General features: G+C 36.8%; 1 protein-coding gene across 1 annotated transcript in view; it reads right to left on the reverse strand.

The window, feature by feature from the left end:
* LOC150101447 (serine/threonine-protein kinase D1-like) overlaps positions 1 to 17,014 on the reverse strand; it is a 384,746-nt gene that overhangs the window by 254,537 nt on the left and 113,195 nt on the right. The window lies entirely within an intron of this gene.

A 17,014-nucleotide genomic window follows, 5' to 3' on the forward strand; every position in this document is an offset into this window, starting at 1 on the left:
GGTAGAAAATCAGCAAAATATTAGTAAGTTCAATAAGATTTATTTTTTTCTTTCTTAGTGTTGTTTTTACTATGAAGCACTATTATGAATAAACAACACAATAGAGCCTCCGTAGCTCAGTCGGTATAGACAAAGCCCTTTGATCGGAAAGACATGGGTTCATATCCAGTCTATGACGTGAGGAACCTTTATCTAGTCTCACTAAAGGTAAGTTAGCCAGTCTCAAACAGAGGCAGAGGATTTTTTCATCCAGAAACTCGGTTTTTCTTCCCTCAGAAAAGGCAAATCAGCTCCATGAACACCCACAGATTATATTCATGAATACTTACGACAATGCGTGGAAGAGATAGACTCTTCACCACATGCCGTTACACACATAGTTAACCATGAGTCGCATCATAGTAGTCAACCTCCTAGATAAGAAACGTCACATGAATGGAGGCCTTTCGATACATATACTCAAAAATAATAATAATAAAAAAGAGTCAATTAGTGCTAAATACTTCAAAAAGAACTTAGCTTTTGGCACTAAAAAAAAAACTTGTAGCATCCACCTACCATCTAGTGCAAGGATCACACCATCTGTGCTCATGAGTTATGCTCCTGAACTGATACCTGTTTGTTATCTGTACACTATATCCTCAACTGGCATCCACCCTAAACCATGGAAACTAGCCCCTATACAGCCAATTCCAAAAAAAAGTGAAAATTATCTACCATGAAACTATTCTACCTACTGCTCTCACCTTAGTGTTGTCTAAAAGTAATGCAGAAAGTTAGTCAAATGCTTTGACACCTGAAGAACTGTCAACTAATCAATGTCATTGATCAAGATCGATAGCAGATTTCCTGTCTACATTAACCATCTCTAGACATGCCATGGAAAGGTTTGGAGAAAGCAGTGCAGTTTGTACTTGACATGTCTAAAACATATGATATAGTTTAGGAATGAGGGCTTTTCATCCTATAGCCAACTTAGGGTTTGCCTTCCTCCCAACAGACTGATGTTTTCTGTTGGGATTCATTCACTATGTTTAACAGTGGAGGGTGTTCTCTAGCAATTTTCTGACAAACGCAGTTGGTCTTCAGGGCTCTTATTTCACCTGCCCTCTTCCTCATATTCATAAACAATCTTGTTTTGCTCAAACCTTATCAACAGTTTTGCTCATGAGAGCTCATTCTACTCATATGACAATCCATGCCATTCTCAAAAACCAAAAAATAAAGCTTTAAGATCTGCAATAAGTGTCTTAAACACCTATCTCCAGACCATTCTCCAATACAGATATAATAACAAACTACATCTTCAATGCTTCCAAAACACTTCTTCTTCTTCCATCATCTATGTGGATGATGATGATGATGAGGCCGAATGAACTCTTTCCACTTCTGTCTGTCCTGAGAAAGTCCGAACAATTCTGTCCAGTTTGGTGTCGCTTGTTGTGATTTGGTTTTCAGGTCCTCTTTTATTTTATCTATCCATCTAATTCTGGGCCATCCTTCGGATCTTTTACCTTCCATCGTTGTATTCAGGGCTTTAGATGGTAGTCTTTCTGTTCTCATTCTGGTCACATGGCCAAACCATTGCAGTCTTCTTTCTTGGATTTTGTCTATTATTGTTATTTCTTGTTTTAGTAGTTTCCGTATGTCTTCGTTTCTTAGTCGATCAAGCACAGATATTCCAAGTAATCTTCTTAGCCAACTCATTTCAGTAACTAATAATTTTTTCTCTTCAGCCTTTTTGAGATTCCAGCATTCACTTCCATAGAGAAGTATTGGGAGGACCACTGTTTCATACATTCTTACTTTTGTTACTTGTTTGATGTCTCTTGACTTCCATATTTTATTAAGTCATCCAAACGTTTGGGATACTTGACTGATTCATCTGTTTATATCTTTTTCAATTTCACTATTGTACTCAATAACTCCTCCAAGGTAGGTGAAGTTTTCTACCTGCTCTAGATTCTTACTATCAATTTCAATTTTCAGATTGGTGCTTCTTTTTCCTATTTGCATAATTTTTGTTTTGTCTATATTTAATCCAGATTTTATACACTCCTCCTTTATTTTATCATAAATTCGCTGTAGATTTTCTTCTCTGCTTGCAAGTAATGCAATGTCGTCTGAAAATTTTAAATTTGTTAAAATTTTAAATTTTCCCCATATATTTTGATTCCAGAGTCTTCATTGTTTAAGCCTTACTGGTTGCTTCTTCCAATGTAAGACTGAACAGGTCTGGTGACAGATTGCATCCCTGTCTTACTCCGCTCTCTGTGTAGAACCAGTTGGTTAAGGTGTCCTCCATTCGTACTGCACTTTCAGATTTTTCATACAGATTCTTTATTATTCTTATTGTTTTCTTGGGAATTCCAAATTCTTCCATAATTTTCCATAGTTCTCTTCTATGGATTGAATCAAATGCCTGACGAAAGTCTATGAAATTTATGTAGCAACTTTGGTTGTACTCTAGTGTCTTTTCAGTTGTCTTAAGGTGAATAGTTGATCAATTGTGCTTAGTCCTGGTCTGAAACCTGCTTGTTCTTCTCCTAGTACTAGTTCTATATATGGCTTAATTTGTTTTTGGAGTACTTTCGTAAAAACCTTAATTGGAATACTGAGGAGACTAATGCCTCTAAAATTATTGCATTCTGTTTTATCTCCTTTTTTGTATATAGGAGTTATAACTGATTTGGTCTCGTTGAAAGTTTATTTTTCACTTGGTTAGAGTATAATAAATTTAGTTTAATCCTTTATCCAAGTGTGAGCTAACAAAGTTTGCGCCTGAAAGTATCTTCAGGACTGGGGTAAGGTGGTACAACACCAGGGCAACTCATTGCAAAGGTGGAGCAAGCTACCAACACTTCTGTCTCAGTATCTCCTATAATGCAAAACACATCTCCTTGTGGATATGTCTAATGTTATGCATTAAGGGAAGGGCCACTACCCAGACTAGTTTTGACCTTTATTGAGGTCTCTTCAGTGGGAGCCAGGCAGAAGCTTTAGCAGGTCATCTCTACCTATAGGAGTTGACAAATGGTGTGACACCCTTTTTTAATAAATTACTCTGGATTTAGAGAAAGCTTCTGCCTGGTATCTCAACTTGGGCCTGGCTCCCACTGAAGAGACCTCAATAAAGGTCGAAACTAGTCTGGGTAGTGGCCCTTCCCTTAATGCATAACATTAGACATATCCACAAGGAGATGTGTTTTGCATTATAGGAGATACTGAGACAGGAGTGTTGGTAGCTTGCTCCACCTTTGCAACGAGTCGCCCTAGTGTTGTACCACCTTACCCCAGTCCTGAAGATACTTTCAGGCGCAAACTTTGTTTGCTCACACTTGGATAAAGGATTAAACTAAATTTATTATATGATTTGGTCTCCAATCAGTAGGCACTGCTTCCTTTTTGTAGATCCTTTCAAATAATATTTTTAACACTTTCATTGCCAAGCTGAAAATTGGAATTTCGTATGGTGGCCAAATTTTTAAAATTTTTTTATTTAGTTAATGACGTCCAAGCGATAACGCGTGATCGGCCGTTTGGTGAGCGCTCGCATCGCGCGCTATCGCGTGATTGGCAATGAACGTGTTAATGGTTCCAAAAGTTGTTCCTTTCCTGCTTTTAAGAATTCAGCGTGTATTTGATCAATGCCAGGTGCTTTCCTAGTTTTGAGTTTTTCTATGCTGTGTGCTATAATTTCTTTGGTAAAGATATTTGTTTCATCTTCCATTTCAGTAGCTGGAATAGTAATATCCTGGGAGCTGTTTTTATTATATAAATCTCTGAAGTATTCTTCCCATCTGGCCATTCTTTTTGTTTTACTTTCAATTAGTTGTCCCTCTTTGTTTTTGATCATTATAATTTTTGTTGTCCGTGTCTTACTAAATTGGTCTATTTGTTTATATAATCCATGAAGGTTATTTTCTTTTGATAGCTTCTCTGCCATTTTTCAATTTTCTTCTAACCAGTTATTCTTGTCTCTTTTAACTAGTTTTCTAATTTCTCTGGTTAATCTATTATATTCATTTCTGTTATAGTTTCATGCTTTTCCATTGATTGCTTAACCTTTTTACTTCATTCGAGATCCAATCCTTTTTACTTTCTCTTTCTGTGTAACCGATTGTATTTTCTGCCAATTTCAATATTATATCCTTTAATTTGCACCAATGTTCTTTGATGTTTATATCTGTTTTGGTAGTTCCTTCAGGTTTTTATCCAGTTCTAGATGATATATTTCTTAGAATATTGTTGTCTTGTAGTTTTTTTTACATTCAGTCTCCTTTTGACTCTAAAAGTGCTTTCAGATTTTAACTTTATTATTAGGTTTGCTAATACTAGCTTATGGTCTGTTTCACAATCTGTAGAAAAGGATCTGCAATTTAGGATACTTGATTTCCATCTTTGGTTTACAATAATATAGTCTATCATATTCTTGGTTTGTCTGTCTGGTGATATCCATATCCATTTTCTTTGGGGTTTTGGTTGTTTAAAGAAAGTGCTGGTTATTGTTAGTCTGTTATTTGAGCAGAAGTTTGGTAGTCTTTCACCACATTCATTGCTTTCTCCATACCCGAACTTTCTAATTACTCTTGGCTAGGTATCCCAGTCTTTGCCTACTTTTGCGTTTAAGTCCCCCATTACAATTAGGAGATCTTGACTTGACTTGATGTCTGCCGCATTGCTTTTTGCAAATCTATATAGTACTCCTCAATGTCTTCTTCTGATGATGAAGTTGGTGAGTATACTTGAATAATAGTCAGTGATCCGATTGATGTTTTAAATCTTGCTTTAATTATCCTAAGTGAGATAGGATTGTAAGACAATAGAGTTTTGAGCCTTTGGTTTTAATATAAGTGCTACTCCTTCTTGGTGTTTGTTGCCCTACCTGCCTGAAGTTAAGATTTTGTACTGTGCATGGTGGAATTCTCCTTTTCCAGTCCACCTGGTTTCACAGGGTCCAATCACTTCCCATCGGTAGTTGTCTAATTCATGCAGTAGTATTTCCAATGCTCCTTCCTGGTGAAGAGTTCTTACATTCCTTGTACCTATGCTTGTTATGTTTTTCCTGTACTACTAGGTGATGTTTTGTCCAAAACCCAGCTGTCCTTTTTCTCATAAAAAGATCTTGATCTTAGTTCTTCTCTCCTTACTTCTGATAAAGCCCAACTTAAGACCATATCTCTTATCAGATTGACCTCTTACTCCCAGCCCTGGAATTTTTTTTTTTTTTTTTTCCTCAAGACTACTTTTCATCAATCCGGCTACTTAAGGTGTACGATCTTGGAGGAATACTGCTCTCACATTTGCAGTGGTAGACCTAAAACCTCTCTAAAAATGCTTGCTGTTCAGATGAGTACAGTTTGGTTAACAGACAACCACTCTGTCACAGACTCCTTCATGCCAGTGACTAACACTTCTTTCCTCAAATTAATGGTTGGTGGGTAGCATGAGCCTATTGATAATGATCTTCTGTTTTCAGCTGTTAGTTTGACTGTTTGGGTGACAAGAATGCAATACATAAGTGACATTTTTTGACATAACTCATGTATTAGGTTCTTGGTCTTTCCCTACCAGGTCTTCCTTCCATCATTCCCTCAATCAAATTTGTAATCCAGTCTGAGTGTCTTAATAGGTGTCCTATGATGTTATTTCTCCTTTTTTTCTAACATGTGTAATATGTCTCTTTTTTCTTCTGAATACTTCATTTGTAGTTCTTTCTGTCCATGTAATCTTCAGCATCTGGCACCAACACCAAATCTCAAATGCTAGCAGTCTTTGTCTCTTTTTTTGGAGAGTCCATGTCTCTGATGCACAGAGGGACATGCTCCAGACTAAGCTTTTAACAAAGTGTTTCTTTGTTCTCAACGACGTACTCTTTGATATGAATAGTGTTCTTTTCTTGTTAAATGCTTTTTTTCCCTTTTTTTTTTGCTTACACTATTCTTGCTCTCACATCTCTTCCACATCTCCCATCCATTGTTATTAGGCTTCCTAAGTAGGTAAATTCTTTCACTTGCAATAACCTTTTCCTATCTATTGTGACATTTATGATTTGCTTTTCATCCCTGGTACATTTCATTACCTTTGTTTTTTTTCTCATTGATTTTCATCTTGCATCTTTCATTTAGAAGTTTATTCTTCTCTGCAAGTGATTCTTGTAGTTTTTTTTCATTTTCTGCTATTAAGGCTTTAAATTCCTTCAGAGCCTCATCAATTTAAATATTAAAAAGTAATGGCAAGAGTCCACACCCTTGTCTAATGCCCTTTCTTATTTTAGCTTCTTTTCCTTGTTTTCCTATGACTGCAGTTTGATTTTTATATAGTTGATAAATTAAACTTCTGTCATTGTAATCTATCTTCAGATTTTTGAGGACTTTGAAAATTATATTTCAGTCAATGTTGTCAAAAGCTTTCTTTATATCAATGAATGTTATGAGTATGGGTGTGTTTATTTTAAGCGCTTTTTCTATAATTAGTCAGAGAATTAGTACAGCTTCTCTTGGTCCCTCTATTCCTTCTGAATTGGTCATCATGTAAGTGTTCTATTTTTCTTTCAATATGGCAATAGATAATTCTAGTTAGGATTTTAAGAATGTCTTAAAATTTGATTTTTGCATACTTTTGTTCCGGCTTTCTTTGGAATTGCTAACATAATGCTTTTCTCAAAATGCAATATACATTTAATCAGTCACTTTATATAGATCACATTTTGCTTCATTGCCTAGTGTTTATAAAATTTCTCCTGGGATTTGTTCTATTTCTGGTGCTTTAAACTGTTTCAGTTCTTTAAGAGCTTTATCAAACTCTGAATAAGAGAAGTGGTCCTTTCTCATCTTCCTCTACCTGCTTTTCTTCCTCTAGGAGCGATTGATCTAATTTCTCTCCTCCATAAAGTTCTTCAGTGTACTGCACCCATCTCTGCATTATTTCATCATCTTCAATTAGTACTTTTCTATCTTTACTCTTGATCATGCTCAGTGTCTTTATCTTTTCTCTGAATTGTTTTTGTATATCGTTATATGCCCTTTCAGTGTTACTTCAACTCATGTTTATATCGATTGCCTTGCATGTCTGTTCAATCCATTTTTCTTCTGCTTTCTTGGTTGGAACATTGACTTAAAAAAAGGTCTCAAATCACTCTTCATATTTTGTCTCTTCTACAGATATTTTTGCAAGTGCTACTCAGCAAAACTGGCTTCTATCATGCCACCCCCGCTCCACTTCTGTTAAACCTACAGTAGCACAAGTAACAGCTGCCCAAAACTATTTTAAAGTTGAATTAATAACAAACATTTTACTCCCACTCATCTTTCATTCCAATCTACTTCCTCTTATGTAGAACAACTCTTCCCATGAAGTATTTCCCAAAGACTACAACCTCCAGCTCTTCAAAAAAGATATCAAAAGATTAGTTTGCTCTCGATCTCAGCCCACATACAGGATTTGATATAAGGATAGCAGCCATTTATGCAGGAGAAATATTAAAATGATTCCTGTCATAGGAGTGTGTTTAGAGTAATATGGTAGCCGTCAGTTCTGAAACAGTTACTGTGAATAAACTACATAATTTTTTAAGAATGCAAGGTTAAGCATTCCCTTCAAGTTTCCCCCTAGGGGAGATATATATATATATATATATATATATATATATATATTTAAATACTTTTAAATAAACTATTAAATTAAACTTTTATTACAATATTTCTGATTATTTTTAAGTTTTGCAAATTTTATTATGGAAAGTAATAAAATATGCATTTGATAAATGTGTGAATAGCAAATGAAATGGAGTGTTCCTCATATTCTCTATTACTACAGTATGTTATTTATAGCATAAGTAACTGAAAAATGTATAAAATTATAATACTTAAATTAAATTAGATGTCAAATTTATTATAAAGACACAATAAATATCTATAGAGGTATAAATATATATACACTGCTTGGAAAGAAGTCAATGGACACCATAGTGTGAGGAACAAAGAACAATGGCATCCACCTTAATAAGATGTAGGACCTCCTGTGATGAATGCAACAATCCTACATAGTATACCACAAGCATACAATGCCGACCAATGGGAATTTTGGAACATTCTTCCTATAGGCACGTCATGGAGTCTCAGACTGTTGTGGGATGGATGTTCTTTGACCTCACCCAATGCTCCAGTTCATTCCATGGATGTTTGATAGGATTGAGATCAGGGCTCTGTAGAGGCTAGTCAAGGGTGGTGATTTTCATGTCCATAAACCACGCAGTTATAGCAGCAGCCTTATGACATGATGCACAGTCTTGCTGAAAGAGAGAATGGTCTGGTCCACAGAAACACCACAAAGTAGGAAGCATTGTCCAGAATGAATGTTCGTTCATTCTGAACTCCAATTGAACTACTGGAGTTCAATGTTCATGGCACCATGAACAGAGGTCTGAGGCCTAAACAGGACCCTACCACCACCTCTGAATTTCATAGTTGGGGTTATGCACTCTAGTAAGAGATGTTCATTGGGCATCCACTATACCTACAGCTGTTCAGTAGAGAGTGTAGTGTGATTCGTTGCTGCATAACAGAGCTTTCCAAGATTCAACGTCCACTGGATGTGCTCTCTATGCACTATTGAAGATGACACTGCATGTCAGTTCAGATAATGTGGGGCTTGCATATTGCAGTCCTATCATGGAAATCCATATTGTGAGCCTCGGTTCTGAATGTTTTTGTGCAGATTCATGTTCTAGTCAATGCCTGGAACTTCACACTCAACATGTCAGCTGACAAATGGGGGTGCAGAGCAGCTAGGTTCTCGTTCCTGCACCCTGTTAGTACCCATTACGGGAAGCTAAAGCTGCTATCAACCAAACGCAAGTGATCAAACTAAAATCCTCCCAAATTCCTGCCCTAAAGGATCCCACCTGGGGCCAGGCCTAAAAATAATATCATTTAATATTGAAAGTTTCTCCAATGTCAAGCAAGATCTCATTGCAAATATTTGCAGAGTTAATGACTGTGATGTACTCTGCCCACAAGAAACTCACAGAGGGGAAGGTGCCTCAAGACCTTACATCCATGGCATGAAACTCAAAGAGATACCCAATGATAAATATGGTAGTGCAATATTTACAAAAAAAAACTTAATTCCATTGTCCACTGACTCAACAAACAACAGAAACATTGAGATTATTACAATCACATTTAAAAATATTTCAATCACCTCAGTTTATAAACCAGCAAAATAAGCTTTCTCCTTCCCTGACATCCTCCTCAATAATAATGCATGCATGACTAATGTTGTATTAGGTGACTTCAACAGCAGAAGTATTAACTGGGGTTACACAAAATCCAACGAAGATAGCGAACTTATTGAAAAATGAGCTGAAAACCTTTCTCTAAACCTGATACATAATCCAAAACTCCTGGCATCTTTCAACAGTGGCAGATGGAAGCAAGGCTATAACCCTGACCTCATATTTGTTAGCTCAAAAATATCCAACATTTCTGTTAAAAAGGTTTTAAATTCCATTCCACATACGCAACATATACCTATAATGCTTCGATTCAAGCCAGCCATTATGCCTAACACAGGCCCTCAAAGATGACAATTTAATTTCAAAAAAAGCTAATTGGAAGTGTTTCATGGAAGATCTTGACTGCTCCAATAGAACCAGTCCCCCCAAACCGCTCAAGAGTAACCCAAATTCATACTAATACTGAGGAAAATCTCCACCAAACACATCCCCCGAAGATGCCACATAAACTACATTCCAGATTTTTCCAGTGACATACAAGCCCAGTATGCTAATTACTTACAACTTTACAACACCGACCACTTCTCAGAGGATTTTCTCCAAGCAGGAGAAAAATTATGCTCCAAGATGGCAGAGGAAAGGTGCTCCTCATGGAAAAAAGATATAAATAGAAGCCCTTGATATGACCCATAGTAGCAGAAAGGCATGGAACTTTATCAACAGAATTAGGACGAATTTAACTAAGCCATATGAGCATCCACAGGTAAGAGCTAATCAAATTGCTCACCAGCTGCTGCAGAATGGAAAATTCCCTAAAAAGCAAGCAAAAAATACGATTAGCTCATTATTTTTAAGACTATTTTGCTTGTCTTAGTTTAGGAGCGCCCCTTTTTTTTAATGTCATTGGCTTTTTACTTAAGAATTCTTAGGGCATTATAGATGTATTTTAGAGACAAATATAAGCAGAGTAATAAGAGGAAGAAAATTCGCACATGCCTTTTTTTTTGGATGCTGTTGGCTGTCTTCTTTCTACGATGTGCATACTTCTGCTGTTAGGGTGTTAAAACGGAAGGGATTTTGAAAAAAGTGTGTGTGGGGGGGGGGGGGGGTTGAGGCAATGTCGGAGAGTTCATTTGAAAAAACCCGTTTTTTTTATATAATATCTACATATATTATTTTTAAGGGTGCTTTTTTGGGGGGGAAGAGATGAAAGAGGGGCTGAAAATAGATTTTTTTTTTTTTTTTTTTGAGGAAGGGAATGGTTTATGGGACAAAGGGAGCCGGGGAGAGGGTTAACAGGGTGCGAGTTTCGACCATGCGTCGTCATCGGACTCATAGGGGAAATGGATGTTATGCCATGTCGGCTTGGTGTTTCTGCTTTTGAAGTGCTTGCGTTATCACTTGTTGGTCGGAGTAGTAACCTAATTTATAAAAACACAAGCACTTCAAAGGCAGAAACACCAAGCCGACATAACATAGCATCCACTTGCCCCATGAGTTTCCAACGACGACGCACAGTCGGAATGGCTCACACCCCGTTAACCCTCTCCCCAGCCCCCTTTTTCCCATAAATCCTTCCCCTTCCTCAAAAAAAAAAAAAAAAAATTTTTTTTCAGCCCCTCTTCCATCTTCCCCCCCCCAAAAAAAATGGACCCTTAAAAATAATATATGTATATATTATATAAAAAAAATGGGTTTTTTCAAATTAATTCTCCCATGTTGCCTCAAACCCCCCCACTTTTTCCAAACCCCCCTTCCCTTTTAATACCCTAACAGCAGAAGTATGCACATCGCAGAAAGAAGACAGCCAACAACATCCAAAAAAAAAGGTATGTGCAAATTTTCTTCCTCTATTACTCTGCATATATTTGGCTCTAAAATATCTATAATGCCTTAAGAATTCTTGAGTAAAAAGCCAATGACATTAAAAAAGGGGCAATCCTATGAAAGCAGGCAAAATAGCCATAAAAATAATAGTTTTTAAGAGGGGTAACATGGGAATTTTTCCAGAAATAATACCTATGATTAACTCAGATTTCACCATCAGTGAATTCAATGCTGCCATAAATCAATTAAAACCTAGAAAATCTGCAGGCCTTGATGATATCTGTAATGAACATTTTAAACATTTTGGATCCAGGACTAAAGAGTGGTTATTAAAACTATACAACACTTGCCTCAGAACCCTAAGGATACCAACTATCTGGAGGCATGCTAAAGTGGTGGCCTTTCTGAAACCAAGGAAAACTCCAACCGAAGCAAAAGATTACAGATCTATATCACTACTCAGCAACCTCTTCAAACTCTATGAACAATTAATTTTGAATAGGCTACAACCCCTAATTGAACCCCATCTTATTGCTGAGAAGGCTGGTTTTAGACCAGGCAAATCCTGTATATCACAAATTTTCAACCTCACTCAATATATAGGGAATAGTTATGAGCAAAAACTAGCCACAGGAGCAGTCTTTGTAACCTAACTGCAGCATATGATACCATAAACCATCTTGCACTCAGAAATAAAATATACAGAATAACTAGAGACTATCACCTTGTTCTCCTGATCCAATCAACTTTTGGAAAACAGACGCTTTTTTTTTTTTGTTGACCTGGGGGGTAGGAAGAGCCGTTGGCATCTCCAAAAAAATAGGGATGCCAACGGCTCCAGGGAAGTGTGCTATCACCATTACTTTTTAAAATTTATGTCAATGATCTCCCCCCCCATCTTTCCAGGAACTAGAAATTTTATCTATGCTAATGACCTTGCCATAGCTACTCAATCAAAAAATTTCAAGTCCATTGAAACTACTCTATCACTTGCCTTAAATAGTCTAACCACATATTATAGCAGCAACAATCAATTAAAACCAAACCCCTTGAAAACCCAGACTGGCCTTTTCACCTTAACAATAAGGAAGCTAACAGGAAGCAACAGATTTCTTTAGAACATTCCTGGAACCATCTACCTCAGTGTGACTCTTGATCGCACCCTTTCATATAAAACACACACAGAAAAAACGAAGGCAAAAGTGAATGCAAGAAACAACATACTAAGAAAGCTTACCTCCTCCAAATGGGGCACAGACCCTAGCACACTGAGATCTTCTGCCTTGGACCTTTGCTATTCTTCTGTTGAATATGCCTGCCTGGTATGGTCCAGATCCTGCCATGCTGAAAAACTTGACCCAGCGTTGAATGAAAGCTTCTGCTTAATTACAGGATGCCTGAAACCAACACCACTAAAAGACGTGTATACTTTGGCTGGTATTGCACCCATTTCAATTCGAAGATCTGTCTAAGCTGACGAAAGAAGCAGACAAATGAATGATGAATGCCACCCACTATTCGGCCAGACCACAGTGCCTGCCTCAAAGAGTAAGATCCCGACATAGCTTCCTAGCAACTGTTGAACCACCTAAAAACCCTCCAGAGACAAGACTTCAACAATGGCTTACACTATATCCTGAGAATAATACTGGTATTCCAACAGCCAAACATCTTCCACATGGTGCCCACTTGGACTGGAATACTTGGAAAAGCCTCAACAGACTTTGAACGACAGGAAGCTGCAAACAAAACCTCATCAAATGGGGCTACCCTCACTGGACCAGATAATTCTGAGTGTGGGACAACCCAGTTCATGGAACACCTTTCTTGTCCCTTTATTCAGTCATCTTGCACAAAAGTGGACGTTATATCCTGCACAGAAAGAGCAGTTCAGTGCGCAAGGTACTGGAAGAACATCTGACCATATTTATTGTATATAACTTACGTATAGTTTCTTTTTTCATATTTTGCTTATTATTCCCTGTATAATTTACCTATCAAATTTAAGCTGTTCTCATTTGTAATGTATCCTAATTTGTTGTAAATAATGTTGTACCACTTACTTACTACTGTACCACTTGCGTTTGGATATGAAATAAATAAGCTAACAAATGGTAGTTTTTGCATATCCTTCACAGTGCTTAAGGTCACGTGCAGTGAGTGTGGTGGGTTGTCCACTATGGGTAGCACTTGCAGTTGACTCCCATTTCTTTTATTTCAGTATGACATCACTGAGTGTTGACCTTGGATGGTCCAATTTTTCAACAATTTGCTGAATATTCCCTAGAAGTTGAATAGATAAGACTGCAACATGGCAGCCTATCTTCATGCGTAGGTTTCTGTGGTTAAGAAGTTCAATAGAAATATTCTGGTTTTGTGACCACGTTTATTAGAGAACTGTTTTTAAAATACTAAACAAGTACTAAAAATAACCCGACAAGTTTCGTGAGTCATAAGAATAACATCTTCAGGGATAAAGAGAACTAACAGTTTAAAGCACAATCTATAAGAAATTACGAAAAACAAGTTCATTTGTTGATATTATGAACATCAAAAAAACTTCATTAAAAAAAATCGAATACCAGATCTATCATCATCATCAAATTCCTACCATGTATCCTCAAGGGGTGTACAGGATATGATGTACTACATGAAAAAAATTACATCATTACTAATTTCCTATCTATAATTTTCCTCCAAATCAGTCTGTTACTTGTCAAGACTCCAACATTATCAGATCTTATATTTCTATCGTCTAAGGCACTTTGGACCATATCACTCCACCTATATCTTGGTTTTCCTCTGGGTCTTTTGCTGCCAACCTGGCAGAGAACACTTGTTTTGTTAATCTTTCTTTGCCCATTCTGTTTACGTGACCATACCACCTGAGATTAGCTCTGCTAATGCATTCCTGAATGCTGACAATGTCAAGTTCTTTCCTAATATCCTCGTTTTTAATATGATAATGCCATTGATGCCATCTGTTTATGCCTATAATCTTTCTCAGGACTCTCATATCTGCGGTCTCTAGTCTTTGGTCAAGTGTTTTACTTCTAACCCAGCTCTCAGATCCATAAGTTAAAACTGGTTTGAACACTGTGTGTATACAGCTAATTTAGCATTCCGACTAATTTCTGTCTTATTCCATATGAAATTATTCAATTGACTTCCCACTATACCAGCTTTGTTGATTCTGTTGTCTATTTCTATATTTAATTTACCATCGTCACTAAAAATCGTGCCTAAGTAGCTGAAATGTTTTACTTGTTCCACAGGTTCTCCATTCACAACCCAGTTGACATTTTCAATGATTCTGCCTATTTTCATTGTCTTTGTCTTTTTATTGCTGACCATCATACCATATCTATTACAGCAGTTATTCAATTTAGTCAGAGAATCTTGCAGACTGGTAGAGAATTTATTTAGAAGTATAACATCTTTTGCATAAAGCAAAGAGATGACATTAACATCTCCAATTTTGATATCATGTTTAATACCACTTTCCTTCATAATGTGATCCATATAGATAATGAATAACAGGGGGGATAATGTACATCCTTGTCTCACACCAGATTTAACATTAAACCATCTTCCTGTACTTCCTTCAATTCTAACTGCTGACTTACAACTCAAATAAAGACTAAGTATTGCTTGATATAATGCCCCACTGACACCATATAACTGAAGCATATTGAATAGCTTCTCTCTTGGTAGCTTGTCATATGCCTTTTCCAAATCGACAAAACTTAAATACAGATCTTTGTTATATTCCCATGCTTTCTCGACTATTTGTCGTAAAGTGAAAATCTGATTCTGACAGCCTCTATTTGGCCTGAATCCAGCTTGTTCTTCACCCAGCTTTTCTTCCACAATTCTTCTCAACCAAGTATACTTGGTTGAGAAGAATTGTGGAAGAATGCAAGTATACTTCTCAAGTATACTTGCATTGATCTTGCCAGGAACACTCAGTAGGGAAATACTTCTGTAATTCTCACATTCAGTTTTATTTCTTTTTATATATGGGTACTATGAGAGCTCTACTCCAATCATCGGGAATTCGTCCCTCTGTCCAGGCTTTCTGAACTATGCAGTGCAGCCACTGTAAGATTTTTATACCACCATACTTCAGCATTTCTGGTCGAATATCATCTACTCTTGCTGCCTTTCCACATTTCAAGCCTTTGATGACTTTTTCTACTTCAAGTATGGATATGTATTCCTGACTGCATGCCTGGTCAGTGTTTTTTAACACTGTGCTGTCATAATTGCTTATTTCATTTAGCAGTTTTTCAAAGTAATTACTCCATACTTCAAGGATATCTTTTCCTCCCATTTTCATGTCACCTTTATCATCTCTAACTCCTTTTACAGCACTCTTTCCTCCATTCCTAAGCTTCTTCAATAACCTCCAGAATAATTTACCACCTTATTGATATTTATTTTCTATATTCTTGCCAAAGTCCTCCCATGACTTTTGTTTACCTAGTTTTACACAGTGTTTAGCATTCTTGCATTTGTCTCTGTATTTTCTAAGAGCACAAGCTGACTTATTTGACAGGAACTTTTGATATGCTTTCTTCTTTTCCTTCACTACCTCTTTAACTTCCTGTGTCCACTAGGGAGTTCTAATTTTTTTATCCTTGCAGACAACCTCACCACATGCCTCTCTGGCAGAATCAATCAATGTTTTCTTCAGAGTTTGCTATTGAATCTCCAAGGTTTGATTCCTGTTCTCAAACTCTTTCATTTTTTCTTCAATAATCTTTGTGTATTTTAGTCTACAGTTCACTCTGAGAGATGCTTAACTTTTATTCGCTTTAAAACTTTCTTACGTGTTATTCTTTTCAATATGAAATTCAATTTTACACTGTTGAAGACTAAATAGTGATCACTTCCAATTTCAAATCCTCTGTACACTCTGGTGTCCTGCACCAGGGAGAAAACATTACTATCAACAATAACATAGTCAATGAGACTTTTCTTATTCCTTGCCTCTTCTCTCCATGTGAATTTGTGCACATTTTTATTTTGGAACATGGTGTTAGTAATAACCAGTCCATGTCCTAAGCAGAAATCCAACAGGTATTTGCCATTATTATTAGCTTTGCTCTTTTCTCCAAATTTTCCCAAAACATTTTTGTATGTCTGACAATCACTTCCTACTCTGCTATTTAGATCCCCAACAAGGATCAACTTTTCCTTTTTCATTGTGTCAGTAGCTTTCTCTATAGCCTCAAAAACTTCCTCCACTTCTACCTTAGTAGAACCTTCTGTGGGACCATAGGCACAAATAAGTCTCATTGTCCAGTTCCCCATTCTGATATTTGCCCAAATCACTACTCGAGACTGCCTGCCATTCAAGAAGATTAGCCTCGTATTTTGCGTTGAATACTATGGCTACTCCTTCTTTTCCTTGATTGTCATTTCCTGAATATAACATTTTGTATTTATTGCTCAGAAAGATCTCACCAGTTTTTGTCTTTTTTGTTTCAGTCACCCCTATAATGTCGATCTGGCACTTATCTAATTCCTCAGCTAGCTCCATTTCTTTGCCATTCAGGCTTCTTATGTTGATAGTACCGATCTTTAACTCTGGTGATGCTGAGTTGGGGGGTGTTTTCAGATTTGTTGAATACCAGATCTGTTCAACCATTAATGCATGTCAGTTGAAGACGATGCTATTTGTTGTCGCGTTCTGTGGTTCATGCTCACTCTGAGGTTTGAAGTGGGCAAATTTTTAATAAATGATGACCAAACTCGATTTAAAATCAAACCTCGGTTTTTGTTGCATTGCATAGGACTTTTAATCATATTTGCCGCCTCTGAATTTTCTTGTAAAACAATTCTTATCAATATAGGACATGTTTGTTCTATCCCAGAATGCACCATGACTGGTAGAAGCTGTGTGATATGCTAAGCCAGATTTATGTTCTCTCTTCTTTTGTACGT

Source organism: Typopeltis vanoorti, chromosome 11 (genome assembly GCF_054136105.1).
Source record: "Typopeltis vanoorti isolate ZY-2024b chromosome 11, IOZ_Tvanoo_1.0, whole genome shotgun sequence".
NCBI classification, from domain to species: domain Eukaryota; kingdom Metazoa; phylum Arthropoda; class Arachnida; order Uropygi; family Thelyphonidae; genus Typopeltis; species Typopeltis vanoorti.